The sequence below is a fragment of the Podarcis erhardii genome, assembly GCF_964252035.2.
Source record: "Podarcis erhardii genome assembly, chromosome: 3".
In the NCBI taxonomy this organism is placed as follows: domain Eukaryota; kingdom Metazoa; phylum Chordata; class Lepidosauria; order Squamata; family Lacertidae; genus Podarcis; species Podarcis erhardii.
This window is the reverse complement of record NC_138507.1, coordinates 106,635,661-106,657,162: the sequence shown is the minus strand read 5'-3', so window position 1 is coordinate 106,657,162 and position 21,502 is coordinate 106,635,661. Positions and strand designations below refer to the sequence as shown.

Sequence of the window (21,502 nt, the reverse complement as noted above, 5' to 3'; positions counted from 1 at the left end):
ATTCTTTATCGCTTAATCTGCATTTCTTAATTTCTCTATTACTTTTAATTATCCTTAACTGATATTCTCTTCATAATCTTCCTTGCAATATTTCGCACAATCCTCCTTACAAAACTTCTTGCAGTCCTACTAGCATAATCTGTTTATTACAATTGCTTTTCAGATAATTCAAATATTTACTCCAGTCCTCTAAGAATCTCTGGTCCCGCAGGTTTCGAATCCTTCCTGTCAATTTGTCTAATTCTGCATTGTCCCTCTAGGTGTCATTTTATCATGCATTCATTACGAGTTTTGCTTATAATGGTACTGGGGTGGTTATACGTGACCACGCTTTCAATATGGTTTGCACGTGCAAAGGTTTTGGGGCCAACACTGCTTCGTTTCCAAACAGTACATGTCCCATAATATCCTGCTGAAACCCTGCAGCTGCTTATACCACAAATGTTCTGGGTTGTTTCTGCTTTTGCTGCATTATAGCACAAGAGCACCCCTCCAGGTGGCAATGATGAAGGAGCATTGAGGAAGCACAGCAGAGCAACTAATGGGTGGCATGATGTGTGGATGCCCCTGTATAAATCTACCACTGATGCGCTATTATTATTAGCTAAATGTTGCAGGATAGAGCTTCACCCAAAAAAGCCCCACCATTTTGGAGGGGCTAACAGGCTGCTGGGGATTGTGCCTTATGCCCATTTCTATGAGCTGGGAGTGAGTGTATATATATATATATATATATATATAGTCCAGTAGCACCTTAGAGACCAGCTAAGTTTGTTCTTGGTATAAGCTTTCGTGTGCATGCACACTTCTTCAGATAGCTTATACCAAGAACAAACTTAGTTGGTCTCTAAGGTGCTGCTGGACAATTTTTTTTTTATTCTTTTATATATTTCAACTGCATCAGACCAACATGGCTACCTACCTGAATCTAGAGCTGGGAGTAATGATGTTAAATTCTTGAGAATAATCTTTTAGAGAATATTCTCGATTAATGAGGTGTGTACATTTAAAGCAGCTGTGTAGATGACACAGAATTTACAGTTTGTGGAGAATATTTTCTCCGGAGAATTTTCTAGCAGAGAATATTCTCACCTCACAAAAGTAGTTGGGAGTCTCAACAAAGGCCTATCCTGTGCTCACGTCTAGACAATTAATCCAATCCAAAGTGAGCTGCATGCAACTTTAGCAGCAAGACGCCGCTGCAAACCAACACTATGCGTGTCTGATAAGTTAGGGAAGTCCTTACCTGCTCCCTCTATCTCAACCAATGCACATAAAAAGCTGGACTGCATTTCATCTCATCTGGTAACGTCCATGTCTCCTTAAGGGAGGGGTGGGGAACCTGTGGCCCAAGAACAGACTCATGAAATGGTGAGGGGAGATGGATCTTTCTTTCTTTCTTTCTTTCTTTCTTTCTTTCTTTCTTTCTTTCTTGGTCTCACCTTTCCTCCAAGGAGCTCAGACTGGCATTACAAGATCCTCCCCTTCCCCGTTGTATCATCACAACGACCCTATGAGGTAGGTTAGGTGGAATGGCCCAAGGTCCCCTAGCTCAGTGGCTGGTTGGAGATTTGAACCCTGGTCTCTGAGGTCCTAGTCTGACACTCTAACCCATGGGTAGTCATGGGTTTTTTAGACCTACCACCCACTAATGCATCTTTCTTGATGGTGAAATTTCCTCACCGCCCACCAATGATTGATGGAAGGAGGATTCAGCTTGTGCTGTAGAACCCCCTACCGCCCACCTAGAATCATGAAACGCCCACTAGTGGGTGGTAGGGACCAGGTTGACAACCCCTGCTCTAACCACTACACCATCCTGAGAATGGTGAGAGGGGAGAGCAGAAAATACTGTAGTGGTGGAAGGAGAAGGGTAGCCCTCTGTATACAATCCGCTCAGACCTCTGGAAAGAGCCAGGTGTGCTTCCCCTGATAGCCTGCTGTGAAGGAAGAGAGAGGGAAAGAGAACAAAGGAGAACGCAAAAAGAGGGAGAGAAGAGATAGGTACTTTTAGCTCCTGCTCCACCCATCACCTGCATTGCAGCCCTCAACATGCTGACACTGAGGGAATGCAGCCCTCACAAGATGAAAAGGTTCCCCTCTAAGGCATCCACCATCTCACATGGATTTGGTTTATTCCTTTTTATGTAGTAGCACATGGGGCAGTGGGCGCTTTCCTGACCTCTTGGCTGTGGAGTTTCCGACGAGTACTGAGAGGATGGACAAGGTGGCATGAAGGTCAGCACTGTGCAAACATACCAGCAGAGCCCATATGCATTGCAAGATGGTGCAGAACTGACCTCCTCACCACCTTGCTCCCCCAACTTTCACTCTTGGTGTGTAGCACTGACGCTACTGCCGGGAGGTCAAGAAAGTGTTGCCACCTAGGTCGGAGCGAAACAATACAAATTGAAAGCTTTTGCAGATGACCTAGTTTTGACTCTGCAGGAGCCAGAATCTAGTACGAAAAGAGTATTACAACTGATACAGGATTTTGGTCGGGTGGCAGGATTTAAATTAAATAAACAGAAAACTAAAGTGTTGGGGAAAAATTTGACAGATACAGAGTCGGAAAGGTTTCAGAGAGAAACAGAACTAACTATGGTTAAAAAAGTAAAATACCTAGGGGTAAACATAACAGCAAAAAACCTGAGTCTATTTAAGGACAATTATGAAAAATGTTGGTCTGAAATTAAGAGAGACTTGGATAGTTGGACAAAATTGAAGCTTTCTTTGTTAGGCCGAATTGCTGCTATTAAGATGAATGTATTGCCAAAAATGTTGTTTTTGTTTCAAACATTACAGATTGTGGACAAAACGGAGTGCTTCCGGAAGTGGCAGAAAGATATATCTAAATTTGTCTGGCAGGGCAAAAAGCCCAGAATTAAGTTTAAGATATTAACAGATGCGAAAGAAAGAGGTGGCTTTGCCCTGCCAGACTTAAAGTTGTACTATGAAGCCGCAGCTTTCTGTTGGCTAAAAGATTGGCTACTTCTCGAAGACACTGACGTGCTGGACTTGGAAGGTTTTAACAATGCTTTTGGTTGGCATGCATACTTATGGTATGACAAAGTTAAGATTAATAAGGCCTTTAAGAACCATATTGTCAGGAAAGCACTGTTCAATGTCTGGACGAAATATAAAGACTTATTGGAAAACAAAACTCCAAGGTGGCTCTCACCTCTGGAGGCTAAGGCCCTAAAAAGACCCAATATGGAGGCCAAATGGCCAAAATATTGGGAATTATTAGAAAAAGATGGAGACAATTGGAAATTGCAGAGTTTGGAGAAAATGAAGGATAAGGTGCGAGACTGGTTACATTATGCTCAGATTAAAGAAGTTTTTAAAAATGATAAAAAGTTAGGGTTCCAGGTGGAGAAATCGAAGTTAGAAACAGAATTGTTAGAACCCAAAACCAAGGTACTATCTAGAATGTATAACTTGCTGCTAAAATGGAACACACAAGACGAAATGGTTAAATCGGCTATGATAAAATGGGCACAGGATATTGGGCATAACATTATGTTCGAGGACTGGGAAAGGTTGTGGACCACTGGGTTGAACTTCACTGCATGTAATGCTCTGAAGGAAAATGTTATGAAAATGATATACAGATGGTACATGACCCCAGTTAAACTTGCCAAAATATACCATTCGTCTGACAATAAATGTTGGAAATGTAAAGAAAATGAAGGAACATTCTTCCACCTCTGGTGGACATGCCCTAAGGTGAAGGCCTTCTGGGAAATGATATATAATGAGCTGAAAAAGGTATTTAAGTATACCTTTACTAAGAAACCAGAGGCCTTCCTTCTGGGTATTGTCGGCCAGAAGGTGTTAAAGAAGGATCGAACATTTTTCATGTATGCAACAACGGCAGCAAGGATTCTCATCGCAAAAAATTGGAAAACTCAAGATTTACCCACACTGGAAGAGTGGCAGATGCAGCTGATGGACTATATGCAACTGGCCGAGATGACTGGCAGAATCCGAGACCTGGGAGAAGAAAAGATGGAGGAAGACTGGGAGAAATTCAAGATGTATCTACAAAAACATTGTAATTTGTTTGAATGTTAAGAAGGATGCTAGATTATAAAAAACTGGCCACCACTAAACTAGACTTAAATTTGATGATAAGTGAGACTAAAGAAAATATAAAAACTTTATTGGAAAAAGTGTTAAATTATATTGGAATGTGTGGACATGAGATTGTAAACAAGTTGATAATTTGTTTGGAAAAATTCTTTTTTTAATGATGTAAATGGGAGAGGGGGACGTGAGGGAGTCCAAAGAAGTGAAGAATTTGTTGTTATAAAAGTAAGATTGTTTGATGTGTGCATTTATATTTTAAAAAAACCTTAATAAATATTTTTTAAAAAAAAAAAAGAAAGTGTTGCCACCTCACCCCGCTTCTGCTACTGAACAAAACAGATTCAGTTTCCCGCACCTGAAGTCTGGCTGTCGAATTTTGAAATGAAGATATGTAAATCTTGTAAATAAGCAAAAAAGGTAGATTCCTTAAGCTTCATTTACAGTGGTACCTCGGATTAAAAACGGTTCAGGTTACAAACGCTTCAGGTTACAGACTCCACTAACCCGGAAGTAGTACCTCGGGTTAAGAACTTTACCTCAGGATGAGAACAGAAATTGCGCGGCAGCGGCACGGCGGCAGCGGAAGGCCCCATTAGCTAAAGTGGTACCTCAGGTTAAGAACAGTTTCAGGTCAGGTTGGTGGACATGCCCAAGGATTAAGGCTTTCTGGGAAATGATATATAATGAAATGAAGAAGATGTTTAAATACACTTTCCTGAAGAAACCAGAGGCCTTCCTCCTGGGCATGGTTAGTCATGTGGTGTTAAAGAAGGATAGAACTTTGTTTTTATATGCTACAACAGCAGCAAGGATTCTCATTGCAAAGTATTGGAAGACATCAGACTTACCAACCCTGGAAGAATGGCAGATGAAGATGACAGATTATATGGGACTTGCAGAGATGACGGGCAGAATCCGAGACCAGGAGAAAGAGACAGTGGAAGAAGATTGGAAGAAATTTAAGGACTATCTTAATAAATACTATAAGATTAAGGAATGTTAGATTGACGTGGATTTAAAAATATGGTGGTTTTCAGAGATATTAGAGTATGAAAAGGAATGGAATTTGTTAAAAAAAAATGGGAAATAAGGGAATGGAGTTGCTGACGGGATAATGAAATTAGAATACAAAACGGTGAGGTATGAGGAAGTCGGGGAAATTAGGTTGAGAAAATAATTTTTGGAATTATACTTGTTGTTTTTTGTTTGTGTTTGTCTTTATTGTAATTGTTTTGTATTGGTATGTTTTACTGGAAAATTCAATAAATATTATTTAAAAAAAAAAGAAGAACAGTTTCAGGTTAAGAATGGACCTCCAGAACAAATTAAGTTCTTAGCCAGAGGTACCACTGTACAAAGATTTTCCACACAGAACCTAACCTTTACTTCATAGCTTTGAAACTTCCTATTTGTCTCTTGATCTAAAAGAGATTTAAAGAAGATTCTTTTTTTCCATGGTGCCCATGGACACCACACCAGGATACCTTAAGGCCCAGTCTGTCTCAATTTTTTCCATGAGGTTTTTTGGCCTTTTTTGGAGGGATGCCTATTTGTGGAGGGTGTTACCTGCTTTATTGGGGGGGGGGTTCTGTGCTTTATTTGTTTTGGTGTTTGTGTGCGTGTTTTGCCTGTTGTTGTGGAGTTCCTGTGAATCATAGTTTTTCTTCTGGGAAATTGGCATTTTGTGGCCAAAATGTGCCCCAGGGCTGATGTAGGACCCCTGTCTCAGGCTTTGCAAAAGTTGGGTTTAATGCCTTGTTAAAACTACAGTCCTATTGATAGTTCTGTGCATATTCCGTCTGAAATGGCTGGAGCTTCCACAAACACAGCTGCACAAGGAACGAACACGTCTACGTCTGCAAACACATGTTCCCAAAACTACTGTGTTTATCAAGGTTACACAAAGGTAACCTTGAGATGAGAATTGCAGATGGGAACTGGTGGGTGCGAAGGTTAACTCTTCCCACACCCACCAATTCTTACCTCAAAATGTCCCCTTAAAGGCAATTTCCTCTTAACTGGGTTTACTTCTGGTCCCAGAGAGCAACAGGAATTAAGTGATATTGCTGGAGGAAATTGCATCATTCAAAGCATCCTGAGAAATAATTGCTCAGGTCAAGGAAGCATATGGCAAGAACTTCCATTTTATAAAGGCAGAATTGACAGCATTATAGGAGCCACCCAAACACAAATCAGAATGTTGTTGAACTGCTGTTGCAATTAGGGCTGGACTGGCCAATTTAGAATTGCTACAAAGCCTACCTACTTGGCGAGGAGGAAAACAATTTGCTAAACCTCCAGAAGACACAGTGTGGAACTGTGGAACTGATGGGTCTGGGTGCTCAAAATAGGTGTGTGTGTGTGTGTGTTCATTTCCCCCCTTCAACTCCCATTTGGAAACGGGGTGAAAAATAGGCATTTGGGTGAAGAATTGTGAAGCAGACAAAGCTAGGTGGTTGGCCATCCGTTTGTATTGGAGAAAACACCCACAGTGCCTGTTGCAAGGACAATGTGGCCCTACTAAGGTGCCCATGACCCATGGGTTGGAAGCAGAGTTGTCCCTCAAGTTAATGGGCTGGTCAAAATATTATCCATTGACCAGTGGTGGAGGAAGTGGGTGCAGGGGGTGCAGTCTGCCCTAGGTGTCATTACTGAGGGGGAGGGGTGACAAAATGATTTTTGGGTTGTTGTTTTTTTAAAAAATGGGTTCATGAAACCTTTTAGGAGTGACGTGGTGGCTTAGGTGCCTGCAGGTTCCGTGCTGCCTGAAACGGCAGCGTGGGACTCGCACCTGCCTACTGCCTCTCCCTCAGCCACCCTACAGCTGAGGGGGAGGCAGCGTAGAGGCTCCAAGCGTCAGGGAGACTCGCCCCACCCCCACAGGTGGATCGCCCCGCCCCTGGCTGCAGGACACGCCCCCGTACCTGAGCAGCTAGCTACGCCGCTGCTACTGACCACCTAGACTGTGACTGCAGCCACATGTTGTCAAACAATGGCAAACACATTCCATCGGCTCTTCTGAAAGACAAGTTGCATCAAGCCTATGCCTACACACAGAGAGAGACACACTAACACCCATCACTAGGGAGCATTCATGCTATTCCATCAGGTTGCAGCAGCGGGTGAGATGGAAAGCAAGGCCACCCCATGGGCTTAGCTGGACTTAGCCCAGCCATATTTGCCCCATCCTCTCCCTGAAACTGCTTCTCTTTCCAGCTGGTCATGATCAGAACTACTATTGAAGAATAGGTGCCCAGTTCTCTTTTTTTCCTCTTTCCTCACCAACTTTCTTTCTTTCTTTCTTTCTTTTTAATCATTGCATCTTTTAGATGGTAAAGACAAGGGCTGTCTTTCTTTCCTTTTCCCCTTTCTTTACTGATTGCATGTAAGGCTCTCCAGGAGCCTTTCCGACTGTCAAGTAGGTGCAAAAATGCATCAGATAAATAAATGCCGCATTGCAGATAGCAGCTTACATCTTAAAACAGAATTCGCTATAGTGTTATATAGGAAGACTAAAGGTTGTTTGCCTCCTAACACTACAGCAGTGTTAGGGGTTAAGCCAAGAAGCACAACAAAGCTTCTTTTGTTGTCTGCCTGCTACATTTGCAACCATCCCAAACAGGAAAAGAAGACGTCAGCAAGAGCAAAGGCCGCTGCCTAGGCCTGACCCTGTCACCATTCTTCTTGCTGTGGAACCCAGAAGTAGATCCTGCATGAGATCTAGTAGGCTGCTCTGCAGAGCTCCTGTGAGGGGCTGCACTTTCGACACCTGAAAACCTCTAAACAGGTAATCCGACTATCATTGGAGCAACTGAGTTTTTTTGGGGGGGGTAATTAACACAATTTTACAATTAATTATCTCCTAACATTAGGTTAATGCTTCAAAAAATGCTTGCACATTATTGGCCAACATTTGACTTAGTGACTTGGCCAAATGTTATTTGAATGGTCAAATGCCCAAACCTAGCTTGCAGCACATTGACATACACTGAAAGGAAAATAAACTACAGTACTGCAATGGAACCAAATCCATTGGAATCATTTCCATTAACCCGAATTATTGGCATTTTGCTTGCTGAATTTTTCAGGTACTAAGTTTTAGATGGTTGTCACAGGTAGTCAGCCCAACATAGCAACAAGCTATTCACATCACCTTCTCACAGAAGCTGAAGACCTTGATCTGTAAGTGTATATTTAAGGAAGGGCACACTGGATTTGTGGCATAGTGCTACAAAAAGAGCAATGGAAAAGAAAAAAGTTTTTTCCAGCATTATAAGGGGCTCTCCACAAAAATCAGAGACATCCTGATTTGCAGGTCTGTGCAACAACCAGCACTGTATTCTGAACTCTATTTCCAAGGACTGTCAGTTCTCTGCACCACTTCAGTGCCCAGTGTTCAGTCTGTCTGCAACACTCCCAATTTGTCTGCAAGCCTTTTCTCAGCTAGTTAAGATACTAAAGCTAAAACAGATTAATTAGGGAAGGTAAAATATTGAGAATTCAATTGTCAGAAAACTGCTGTACAACAGAAGGCCACCCTTTGCACATGAGAATGCACTGGATTCTGAACCATGCTGGGAAGAGCAGCTAAATCTTAAGGTGCCAGTATATCCTTAAGCCACATAGCCTGCTAAATTGGGCAATGATAGAAAAGAAAGCTGCTTACCATTCTCTTTCTTTCTTTCCTCTCTTTTCTTCTCTCCATGTTCTTTGAAAGAAGGTGATAGAAACTGATCTAGAGATGGTACCACTTTGTGAAGGATTGATGAAAAGCAACTGCTAGCAACAAAGGCATAATATCACTTATTTCCTTGCATTTTAAAAATATTAATAATGAAATGATTAACAGGGGAGAAAACTCAACTCCAGTCTTCATGTTCACTGTAACCAGATTACTCATGCTGACTCACCAACCACCACTTCCTCTCTTACATTCTCTTCATACTTCAGAGTATGACTAGTCAACTTCTCAAGATCACTGTATCTCAAATTTATTCCAGGAAGGAGTCCATGCCGTGGGAGGAAAACGCTTTCCAACTCAGTTAGAATCCTCCCCCCCTCTAATGCTAAAGGAAGTAATTTCATCCCACAAGGAATAATATGTTTGGAGAGGATTTACAGAGGATGCTCAACGTTAAGTGGGTGCACTTTTAAATGTGTGGCGCCATCTTTAATTCCCCCATCCAATTTATATGTTGACAGCTCAAACTGAAAAACTAGCAACGTCAAAGCAATAAATGGGAGAAGATACTGAAATAAAACGGAAGAACGCTTTTGTAGGCAAGTTGTGTGTAAAAGACTGCCAACCCTGCGCAGATACTAAGAATACTCTGGAATTAGCCCCCTTTCCTCAAACTGTCTATTTTCATTTGACAGCCAAGGGTCACTTCCCACCATCCCCGATTTTTCTCTATGATTGCAATCACATCCTTGAAAATGTGCCAGCAATATTCGGTGAAAGCTCATATCAGAATAAGGGCTGCTAAAGTGGACTGCGCCTTCCCAAGGGATTGCTCCACCCACAGGGAAATGTTATGTACTAAGCTTGGATCCTAGAACAATAGGCAAGTAGGATCCTAGAATGCAACAACTGATTGGCTTGCAGGAAAAGACCAATCAGGCTCCAGGAGGGAAGCAGAATCAGCCAATCAGACGGAACTCATTGTGTAAATAATGTATATAAAAGCCTGAGGTTTTTTTTTACGAGATGCAATAAAGAGCATGAAATCACTACAGGACTCCGAGTATATTTCATGTCCACTGCATAGCATACCACTACCTAAGTACAGCAGAGCGAGCTCGGTTTTTTCAACTAAGCGGATTGTCCCCAAATTGGGGAAATCTGAGGTCAGGGGGAAGAATGTGTGTGACTGCAGTTCTTTGCAATGCACATCACGTGATGGCAAAAACTTAATGAGAACACGTGATGAGCAATTTCAACTCCACATTATACTCCAGTGTCGACAAGCCCTCTGTGTTCTCAAAGAGTTTTTTCACGACCCACTTCTTTAGCAAGATCTTTCTCATCCATCTTGATCACAGCGGGACCTCGCCAGTGTAATACCAGTGTTCTGCCTCAACAGGACAATGATTATATATTAGGAACTCACAGCTGCTCAGAACTCCCAGGTGAAGGTGAAGGAGGCATGTGCATTGTTCATATATCACACATAATTGCCGCAGGAAATGCCAGTGCTGGATCCCCCCTGCCCTGATTCCCCCACCACTCCTGGTCAGTTCCTGACCTCTCCCACAGCCTCTATCTTGTCCGTCTAATACAGGTTGTAAATCCTCCTAGCTGAAGCTTCTGTACCACAGCAATTCCAGGGCAATGTCATAAGGACATGTCTCGAGATAGCTAACGATAGCAGGCACAGTACATTAAAAACCAAAAACTCTAGTAGCAACAAACAATCCATTAACAACTAGAAGCAGCTGGTGAAAATAAAACAACAGCCAGTACTAAAATTCAGTTCCAGTTAAAAGGGAGGGGTGGAATGCAAGGAATCCAAAAACCAATTAAGTGCCACTACAAGAGAACAGGACAGTCCTCACCCAGAGCCCCAAACAGAGCAACACAGGTAACAAATTAAGAGGGGTGGTCCTGTCGTAAGTTGCAACAAGCCACGTTAAGGCTGAGGCGGTAGATTGTGCCTCCCACTCCTCATCTGTTGCTCACAGGGCCACCCAAAAACTGCAATGCACTACTGAAGCTACTTATAGTTTACACACATGCCCTTGCATATAATGTGTAGTTTGGTCCTTTGTCTCCTTGGCCCCCTCCGCACTACACACTTAACACATCGCTGTGCCACTTTAAACAGGCATGGCTTCCCCCAAATAATCCTGGTAAGCGAGTGCAGTTTGGTAAAGGTGCTGTAAGTTGTTGGTTGTTGTTTAGTCGTGTCCAACTCTTCGTGACCCCATGGACCAGAGCACGCCAGGCACTCCTGTCTTCCACAGTTTGGTCAAACTCATGTTGGTAGCTTCGAGAACACTGTCCAACCATCTCGTCCTCTGTCGTCCCTTCTCCTTGTGCCCGAGAGCCAGTGTGGTGTAGTGGTTAAGAGCGGTAGACTCGTAATCTGGTGAACCGGGTTCGCGTCCCCGCTCCTCCACATGCAGCTGCTGGGTGACCTTGGGCCAGTCACACTTCTTTGAAGTCTCTCAGCCCCACTCACCTCACAGAGTGTTTGTTGTGGGGGAGGAAGGGAAAGGAGAATGTTAGCCGCTTTGAGACTCCTTAAAGGGAGTGAAAGGCGGAATATCAAATCCAAACTCTTCTTCTTCTTCTTCCTCCCTCTTTCCCAACATCAGAGTCTTTTCCAGGGAGTCTTCTCTTCTCATGAGGTGGCCAAAGTATTGGAGCCTCAGCTTCAGGATCTGTCCTTCCAGTGAGCACTCAGGACTGATTTCCTTCAGAATAGATAGGTTTGATCTTCTTGCAGTCCATGAGACTCTCAAGTTGTTAGGAGCCCCCTATTCCCCTCACAGACCTATAATGCACAGATTTCCCCGGGCGTTGATTGTTAAACCGCCCTGAGAACTGTAGCTCTGTGAGGGGAACAGGGATCTCTCAACAACTCTCAGCACCCTTAACAAACTACATTTCCCAGGATTCTTTCATGACAGCCATTGCTGTTTGAAGTGATATGATGCTGTTTTAAATGTATGGTACAGACAGAGCCACAGAATGAACAATTCAATCCAAGAGCAAGGACAAAAAGCTAAAAATGTCCGAAACCAAAGAGTTAGAAATGCAAAGATTTTGGGCTCCTACAGATGACCTGCTCATTGAGCTTTCATCTTGATTTGTTTGAGTGTTTTCCTGTTAATCATTTGACCATCCCAAACTTTCCCCTATGACTTTCCTAAGCACAAAAAGTTGTTACAGGAAGTGCATTTGTTGCACCAGGCAGCAGAGCACTCAAAACCACTTCAATTGTGGCAAACCTAAATTCCGGAAAGTGCTTGAAACTCTCTCATGAAACACAGATAGACTGGACACAACTGTCCTTACACGAATTTGAATAAGAAAATAAAATTTTAAAGACTTTCTCTACAAGCGGGTTAAGTTTAGATAGTCAGCTATGCCTCTGTATGTTTGCTACCCAACAAAGGCTGGTCAAGGAAGTTCTGGTAAACCAACAAACCACAAGTAAGGGTCATCTGAACCAGCATGCCTCAGCTTGTCAGGGTGACAAATACCTCAGGACTGTCTTTTGAATGCTACCAAGCAACAGCTAAAGCAGAAAAATAATCTCTCAGCAGTTTACATAAAGTAGTATAAAGTATTCGTTTAAAATCGTGATTTTAAAATACAGACATAATAAAAATTATCAGAATATGTATAAAACCAACCGCTTTAAATACAAATGTACACAAGAAAATTCCTTGTCTGGGCAGGCTGGCCTATACAGAAAAACAGAAACAGTAGACGTCAAAAACAGTACAATGAAGGGGCCTGCATGATAGACAGGGAGTTCCAATGAAAAAGTGAAAAGCTTGATATCTCGCAAATACAAAATATTATGTGGCGCTGTAACACTGCCCCTTCTGCAGGTTGAGTGGGCACACACAGGGCAAGGCATTCCTTTAAATAAATACCTCCCAAGCCTATATAAGCACCTGTTATACTAATTGTAACATTTTGAATTTGGGCCAGTCACAGGCGGTTGGATCTTTGAGCAGGGTGCTGACAGAGTCTTAACTGCTCTCAGTTCGTGAAGGAGTTTTGAGGCTAGATCTGTACAGGGTAGCGAAAGATGGGACTTCCATTCTGCTTCACTAACTACAGCTTCTGGACAAAGCACAAAGGAAACCCCACGCCAGTGTGCATTGAGAACCTACCATCCCATCACTTCCAGACAAATGTGCACAGGATTGCAGCCATAAAAAGATACGCCCCTCTTTAAAGAGATGTACCTTTGATCTCGAAGCTATTCATAGCTTTTTTGTCACCTTTCCTTTTTACATCAGAGTGTCCCTTTCTATCTGAAAGCATCTTGTAGGAAGCAAATTTCTGGGACTTATTTTGGTGCCCGGAACAAGAGTTGGCCCAACAGTGGGGTTTTTTAACACATTATGACACTACCAAGTTAAAATAACAGTTGGTGAAATTTTAAGCAGGAGTTAACTGGTGGACCCTGTGACCACCTCCAGTCCTGTCCAATCACTTGCCTTCTTTTACTCCCTGCCGCTACCAATGTCACTGTGAAAACCCCAGCCAGGGCCGGCCCACCCATGAGCCAATGTGAGACGACTGCCTCAGGTGGCAGGATCCACAGGGGCAACATATCCCAATGTAGATCATTATTCCCTCTTGTTCACTTACCACTTCTTCCCTGGTGGGGAGGAAGCGCCATTTTGTGGTTCGCCTTAGTTGCCAAAATGTCCATAAAAATTAGGATGCTCTCCAGGGTTTCAGAGAGGTGGTCATTCCCCATCATCTGCTACAGCTACCTGATCCTTTTAACTGGAGGTGCTGCCATGGATCACCTTGGTACCTACTGCTATGGTCTCCCTGCTCCCATGCAAGACAGTCGATTCTCTCTCTTGCTCAGCCTCATAAGTTCAGGAAAGATAACAACTGTCTGAGGGCTCACGGTGCCAGTTAGGCCGGTCAGACTCCGCAAACTATCTGGATGGGAAACCACCCAAGAACCATATGCAGACCATGCTTTAGCTCCTCAAAGGAAGAGAGGGAAAGAACAACAATAGTACCAGTCAGTCAAAATGAGGCTTCTTTTCCTCGTTCTATTGTTTCAGTAAATACCAGGGCCTTTATTTTTTTTAATGGCTAGCTCACTGCACGGCAGACAGATAATAATCATTGCCTAGAGCAAATACTGTCTAGCTAAAAGCAACCAAGACAGGGTTGGGGCTCTTCTAAAAACTTTTCAGCAATAGCCTAGCAGGTGTAGCTTCTCCAAAGGGAGTGTTGCAGAGATGCACCACTGTGCCTGAAGAATGTTGTCCTGCTTCCAGAACCCTAAAGCAACGGAAGTCCTGCGCCTTTAGAAACGTGGCCATGCTACACCCGATCCTTCTGCGTAACATACATTAATAGAAAGCTGCTTGCCATTCCCTTACCTTTCTGTGGCTTCCACTGACATCGATGCAGGTCACGCAGCACAACTGCAAATGGTCCGGCTTGTCCTGGGAATAATAACCATGCTAGGTCCCATGTCAATCCTGTGCCAAAAAAGAAGGCGAGGGGGGTGGGGAGAGGTGAGGAAACGAAGGGGCAATATTTTCCCACACTTTGTAGTCACACTTACTGTTTTACTATTCCTTTAAAAGGACAGAAATCTGTTTTTGTAAGAAAGTGAAGCTTCTGGGAGAAATGATAAACCGAGATCAAAATTGGGTCTTAAAAAAAAGGGCGGAAAGAGGTAGGGGGAATGGATAAACAAATTTGTCAAAAATAACCAGAGTGTGTGGCTCTGCTTTCCGGTGAACTTTTAGACCTTTGTAGAAAGAAGTCCTGAGAAACATTTTCATGGGAACATTAAGGATCCATCTTTCCCACACTGAAGCCAGCATTAAGACTTTTACTAACTTCTGTGGAATCTGGACCAGACCCTCTAATGGAGATATTAATTCCCTAACTGCTAATGGGGGGGGGGGGCAGAAAGCACAAACCAAATGAAACTGAGTAACAGAAGGAGTTGTGAATGTCCATGAATGTATGAAGCTGCCTCAGACCATTGGCCAGGGCCAGCCCTACTATTAGGCAAAGTCAGACAGCTGTGTTTGGGAGTCATGAAAGGGAAGCATATTGTTAGTTATTTCATTAATATTTTTTTTTACAAGGAGCATTGTACCGAGTGCTGCCTGGGAATTCTAAGAAACCAAAAAGATCTGTGCAGTTTTGAAATCAGCTGTTATAAACTGTGTGGTTTAGAAAGGTTCAGTCTGCTATCTCAATTCAAAATGGCATCCGATTGTATACCTATACAGACAAAAAGCCTTCTTGACCTCAAGGACCATCATGCAAAATATCATAAGAGGTGTCCCAAGGCATAGCAAACAAACAAACAACTTTCCAAAATACACAGCAGACTAACAGCCTTGGTGTCGCTCAGGAATTGAGAAACCAAAAAACCAGCTCTTCAGTGTGACAACATTTACAGACATTTTACAAGACGACCACATGACACTGGTCCTGAAAAAGTACAAATTGGCTCCCAATATGTTTCCTAGCACAATACTGAGTGTTGGTGTTGACATTTGAACCCCACCCGGCTTTGGTCCTGTATACCTGATGGGTCATCTCCATCTCTACCATTACAGGGAATCAGACAGAGGGCCTTCTCAGCAGAGGCACCTGCCCTGTGGAACGCCCTCCTGTCAGATGTCCAGGAAATAAACAATTATTTGACTTTTAGAAGACATCTGAAGGCAGCCCTGTTTTGGAAAAAGAGTGGCTGGGTCTACCCAGTCAGATGGGCAGGGTACAAGAGATATTTGATGCTGATGATTATTATGAAAGGGCCCTTTACCCTTAAGACAACTACTTTTGTCCGACTAATGCAATTCTTTTCTCTTGGCACTCCCATAGTAGTTTCCCCCCCACACCTTTTTCATGAGCTTCTTAAGGAAAATCTTGTGAATTTTGAGACACACAACTCCCTGATTTCTTTTGACAGCACAATACTTATTTACCTGCTTCTGGTTAGAATCCACACACACGACTGGTTTTCTAACTGAGAGGGCCAGCTCTGCCATGACGCAGAATGAAGCAGCTGTTTCAGGCAGCTGAATTTGGATGTCGTTAACGAGCAACAGATTTATTTAATTTATAATTGTTGCATTTTTCCTGCAAAGAAAAGGGAAGAGGCACTTGTGGGATTTTCCGCCTCAGGTGCCGGGGGGCTGTCTGTATCTTGATTCTTGAAAGGAGAGGGACGCCGTTTGCTGTTCTTCTCAAGCAGCCAAAGGCCTTGTGCCAGCCTGTGCAATCACATCGCCACCAACAAATCACATTTTTTTACTTTCAAGAGCTGGCAACCCTGCGACATCACCGAGTCCCATTTCTTGAGTTTCTGACTTTGGGATACTGGTGATCTGGCAACTTGACAAGATGAGAAAGACTAATACTGCCCATTACAAAGTAGTTCCTAGAAGAGCTACTAAAAAGTGAAATAAGTTTCATTGGGAAGCAATAGAATCCCACTTCCTTGTTGGAAGTTTTGAAAAGCTCAAAAACACTTGGGCAGGCTTCTTTCTTGGCTCAGGACAGAGAATTGAACTAGATGATCCACTGGCTTCTGTCCAACAGCAGGAACTGAAAGAGGAAATGTAAACATTTGAATGCTCCCTCTGTAGAATATTGAGACCTGTTGATGTGTCACAAACACCCTGCAAATGGAAAACCTAACGATTAGGGAAACCTAATCATCATAAACTTACACCCCAACATGTAGGGTGCTTTTGATCTGGGGGAGCATTCAAATAGGTAACTTCCCACTTGTGGTTTGGTTTTGTAGGAAGGACTCATACAGTGTTCTTTCTTTCTTTCTTTCTTTCTTTCTTTCTTTCTTTCTTTCTTTCTTTCTTTCTTTCTGAATCAGCTATATTACAGTCCCAATAAAGCAGCAAGCTTAGAAAATTCCTGCACACATTTCAGAATCTTAAAAAGTAAATAAATCATCCTGCATCATGAGAATTCAAAATGTACCACCACACAAATTGAGCACTGAAAACAAGCACTTCCCCTTGGAACACTTGCATGCCTTCTTATAGCATAGCGCATGAAGAATCACACACTGCATTTATGTTGTACAAAACGTGTGCCTTCAAAATGGGAATCCTCAGGTTGCATAGGGCACCATGTTTAAGGAAGCATCTGTCCAGCTCTACCGCGGACTGCAGGATCTGATTACCCACCTATAAAATGGGTGTAATAATCCAAACAGCTGCCTCCTTGCTAATTGGTTCATTACAAGCACTCATTTCTCTAGCATATAATAATGGGATACATCTTGCAATAAATATGCTAGCTAAGCACTACAATATTGTCTCTATAATTTAATGGACCCACAGTGGGGAGGAGAGACAGTTCATGTTTCACATCTCATTTTGCCTTTGAGTAACCAATAACACATTGCTAAAAGCTGGCTGCATGAAACAAGTGCTTCATTTGCTGCTTTGGCTTTCTGCTAAATTACAGCACTTTGAAGGAAGGAGAGTGGAGAAGGGGAGAGAAGGAGCTGACTGTTTTCTAAAAGCCGATCAGCTGACATTTAATTGCGGTTATGCTTTTTTTTTTATTGCTTTTGGCTTAACCTCCCTCTCTCCTCCTCTACTACCTAAATAACAGAGCGGTATCTTTTGCCATGGAAAACAAAAACCTATTAAATGTCAGGCACAAAGGGGAATAAAAAGATGCTGACATTATGCTTTGCAAGGACAAATTAATTTATGAAAAGAATGTGCGCTTGCCACAACTCATGGAAAAGGGAGAGAGAGAAAATCTCCACGGAGAAAATTATATTAGCCAAAAGAAAATGTAAATGTAAAGTCCTGGTAAGTATGTGAAGTTGCAAGAGCAACTCATTTTCAGTTAGTGTCCAGCTTTCCCAGATCTTGTTCTGTGTGCAGCAATGACACTCCTATGTGCAGCAGTTGTATTGGAAGTGCGACATCCTATGTGATTCGGCTGCACATAGAAAACAAGAACAGATGCACTGCCGCGGTGCAGAAAAATCGCAACTTAACCAGCAGGGTAAAATTACAGTCCGACTGCTGAGAACATGTGATTTTCGCATGAGAAGCACTTCCTGGAGGAAGATATTTTTATTCCCTGTGGCAGCTAACAGTTTTACAACTTCGGGGACATGCATTGGAATCTCCTAAGGTGGTTTTTAAAAGTACAGTGGTACCTCGGGTTAAGAACTTAATTCGTTCTGGAGGTCCGTTCTTAACCTGAAACTGTTCTTAACCTGAGGTACCACTTTAGCTAATGGGACCTCCCGCTGCCACTGGAGCATGATTTCTGTTCTCATCCTGAAGCAAAGTTCTTAACCCGAGGTACTACTTCCGGGTTAGCGGAGTCTGTAACCTGAAGCGTCTGTAACCCGAGGTACCACAGTAGCGACTATGTTTTTGGACTTGTTTGTTTCTTAAATGCCCAGAATTGCCTTCAGAGACTGAACAGTTCCCCTCCCACCACAATAACATTCCCGCCACCTCTTAGATCAGAACACAAGCTAACTTACCCTCACAAATAACTCTTATCCATTTGGGGACCCCTGCTTATGTTTTATATTTGCTTTAGTTCTGTGTGGATTGTTTGCTGCCTGCTCTAGGGAGTTAAAGTGGGTATCCCATCTCCTTTTGAGGTTTTGCCTAAAGAAATAAAGGCAAGAGGCTAAGAAATAAGGTGGCACTCCTATGCCTGTGGGTCTGGAGACCCCTCGCACCAAAGAGAGAAAAGGGGCACTTCCAGATGTTTGCCATTTTCAGGAGGGATTCTATATAACACACCGGTGGATTCAGGTTGCACAGTTCAATATGATGTGGTCTCTTGAGCAACAAAATCATTTCCCCACAGAGCCAGACATTTTACAATAAGAAAAGTGAGGGGGGGAAAGGTGTGAGTTAACACCTGCTTAAGAAATCATCATCTGACCTTCCTGCAAACAAATCAGAACAAATGCTCAATAAACAGATGACGTCTTATAACCTCCCCACACTTGTGCAGACAAATCAGGATGAATGCTCAATAAACAGGTAATCTGGAAATGAGCTGGGCAGGTTAGCTTCTCGGCATACAGGGGAGGAAAACTGCTGATTCTTGCCTCGTAAGATCACTGTTGCAGTCAAGGCACAACCTCTCCAGGCATCCCAAGTGTGGTTAATAAGTGTGCACAGGCAGCTGCAGCTGGGGTAGCAGGTGGCAGAAATTGAGCGTGCTCCTTGCATGAGCAGAAGTGCCTTTCTACAAGCAAGATACTTGCGGATCCAGGCCTTTGGCAATGGAAATAAATAAACTAAACTTATGGTTTCCTGAAATTAGAGATAAAAATCTATCAACTGAGTCTGTACGTTGATGCCATCGCTCTAGCCACGGCAGACCCAGCTAAACTGACAGGATCATTGCAGTGTGTGATTTCGAAGCAGTTGCAAAAGGTAAATAGATCAAGTTCAATAGATATTGGCCTTAAAATAAATAATAAAGGTCTAGGTATGCCAGTAGTTTGCTTGTTTCTATTTGAAATGATATGAGCAGGCTGAACGCTGGTGTCAGGCGTTATAGATGTGAAGGGCATATTAGGTATATAGACATCCACAGAGGAAGGCAGGAACCCCAACCATAACACCCTCCAGGCAAATTCACAAGGCAGCAACCAGTCCTTCAGATATCCAGGTCCAAAGCCCGAAACGACTTTCAAGATTAAAAGCCGGCACTTTGAATTGTGCCCTGGAACAAATGGGAAGCCAATGGAGTTCACTGGATTTAGTGCCAACCAGTGACCCAGCTATCGCATTTTGTGCCAACTGGAGCTTTCTGAGTAGTTTACAAATGTGGTTCCACATACAATGCACTGCAGTGGTCCAATCTAATCCAGGTGCTGGGTAACAGTGGCCAGGATATTTCTTTTCAGGGGGAGGAGACACAGCTGGAGCACCAGACTAAGCTGGTGGAAGGTGCCTCATGCCACAGATGCCACCTGGGCATCCGACAGAAGGGCAAGATATAATAACTGCATCAACTATCCAGTTTGGTCCCGAGTTAGCAGAGTCCAGCTCCTGTGAAAGAGCTCTTCTTCACTTGCCGCAGGCACCTATTGGACAGTACTTGTGATGACATAGAAGAAGACACAACCCCCATGCTTTACAGTGGTACCTCTGGAAGCAAATGGGATCCATTCCAGAGCCCCGTTCGCATCATGAGCAGAACGCAACCTGTGTCTGTGTGTCTACGCATGCGCGGGTCGCAATTTGCCACATCTACACATGTGTGTGACATCATTCTGAGCGTCTGCGCATGCGCGAGCGGTGAAACCCGGAAGTAACCCGTTCTGTTACTTCCGGGTCACCGCGGGACGCAATCTGAAAAGATTTAACCTGAAGCATCTTTAACCCGAGGTATGACTGTATAGGTTGCATTGTTCCTTTAATGCACCCTTCAAAAGAATCACGGGAACTATAGTTCATTAAGGGTGCTGGGAATTTTGTAGCTCCGTGAGGGGTTTCCTATTGATTTATTGAAATTTATATGGCTCCCTTCATTCGAAGATCACAGGGGAGTTTGCAGCATAAAAATACAAAGCGAAAACACAAAATATGTAACGAAACGAAAGAAATGAAAACACAGTTCCTGGAATTCTTTGGGGGGTGCTTTAAAAAGCATGATGTACATGCAAGCATAGTTTCAGATTTTTAGTTCTATAAAAAAAGCAAGGGCTCCTCCACTATTTTCCCTCAACTTTCTTCTTTTTCAGCAGGGGAGTGACCACCTAACATTTTTCAAAGGCCTCAGCAAAATTTGTCCCATATGAGTAAGCCTCTTTCTCTCCACCTCGGCTACATATGCTAACACACACTACAGTTGCGTGATCATTGCTAGTTTCGGCTGTAGTACTAGGCAGGAAGTTGCTTCCGTAGCTCAAAAAGGAATAAATAAAATACTCTTAGCTGATAGTGGTTTTGTTTTTATTCCTGCCTTTATTGCACTTGACATAATGTAGGCAGTTTACATGTAACCAAGCCAGATGGATGTGAAATGTTTTTTTCTTCCCTTTTTTTCTCCTTTGCAGGTGCTTTAATAGTGATGCCAAGAAAATCTGGATCAGAAAAAGCCAGTCCTTTTCCAAACATTCTAAAGGATTGAAGTATATATGGCTCAGCTTCAGATGACATATTTGACTGCACTACATAAAAATAAATCCCTCAAACCGCACTTAAAAAACTATAGCAAGGACTTTTAAGCAATACACACAGAGCTGTAAAATAAAACGGAGCTGGCTAATGAAGCATACTGATTTCTATAAATCCTTATATTTTAAGAAACAAAAATATCGCCTCGAGCTCAGCTTTTGAGAGAAACCACATCCTTTGTTTCAGTAAATTGGTATGGAAATTCATATATAAATATACATTCCAAATAGCTTTTTATTTCCTATATATTGCTCTTTATGAACTATTCTGTTACATACCCCTAGCCTTTTTCAGATGGAAACAGGTATACTTAGTTTCCATGCCTTGTCAGAAGAAATAGCATTATAAATGATATCTTGCAGTAAATGCATGCGAAACAGCAGCAGCAATGAGCTGCACCTCACTGTCCTTTTTCTAGAGGAGTTCACATCAAGCTTTATTTATGTACATACGCAGGTGGGAACTGAAGACATTTCAGGTAGCAATCCTGTACCCACCTACTTCACTGCTTGGAAGTAAGACC

The 21,502-nt window shown here is 42.8% G+C and overlaps 2 long non-coding RNA genes across 9 annotated transcripts in view; one reads left to right on the top strand and one right to left on the bottom strand.

The window, feature by feature from the left end:
* Nucleotides 1-21,502, bottom strand: part of LOC309338052 — a 286,413-nt gene that overhangs the window by 201,584 nt on the left and 63,327 nt on the right. For 6 of the 8 annotated variants that reach the window (XR_014154631.1, XR_014154632.1, XR_014154633.1 and 3 more), the window contains one exon: nt 14,185-14,286. This is a non-coding gene — a long non-coding RNA (uncharacterized lncRNA). Of the gene's footprint in view, nt 1-8,758; nt 8,868-14,184; nt 14,287-15,759; nt 15,914-21,502 lie in introns of those variants that run through there. The other 2 variants (XR_014154635.1, XR_014154638.1) reach the window with 2 other exon arrangements.
* Nucleotides 875-8,939, top strand: LOC309338117. The gene is made up of 3 exons (XR_014154726.1): nt 875-1,518; nt 7,715-7,879; nt 8,810-8,939. It is a non-coding gene; the product is annotated as an uncharacterized lncRNA (long non-coding RNA).